We start from the raw sequence: 393 nt of genomic DNA, 5'->3' as shown, positions 1-393 counted from the left end.
CCCTTAAGTTGCTTTTGATAGGAATTTTGTCATGGCAAGGAAAAAAGTAACCAATCTGGTCCTCAACGGACGATGATGCCCAGCCATATTGGTGAGGGCGAACCTACTTTCTGTAGTCTACTGATTCTAAAGCTGATTCTAGAAACATCTTTTATAAAGATGTCTTACCAGCCATTTGGGGCATCCCTCAGCCAAACCAAGTTGACATAAACTTAAGTACCGCAGAGCAGGAGCCTTGAGGAATGGGAGTTGTCACAAAAGAGTGGGGATAAAAATAGTGATAGAAGCCGGGTGGTGATGGCGCACGCCTTTAATCCCAGCACTCGGGAGGCAGAGGCAGGCGGATCTCTGTGAGTTCGAGACCAGCCTGGTCTACAGACCTAGTTCCAGGAC

This window comes from Microtus ochrogaster (assembly GCF_000317375.1).
Source record: "Microtus ochrogaster isolate Prairie Vole_2 chromosome 14 unlocalized genomic scaffold, MicOch1.0 chr14_random_1, whole genome shotgun sequence".
NCBI classification, from domain to species: domain Eukaryota; kingdom Metazoa; phylum Chordata; class Mammalia; order Rodentia; family Cricetidae; genus Microtus; species Microtus ochrogaster.
This window is presented reverse-complemented; position numbering follows the sequence as displayed.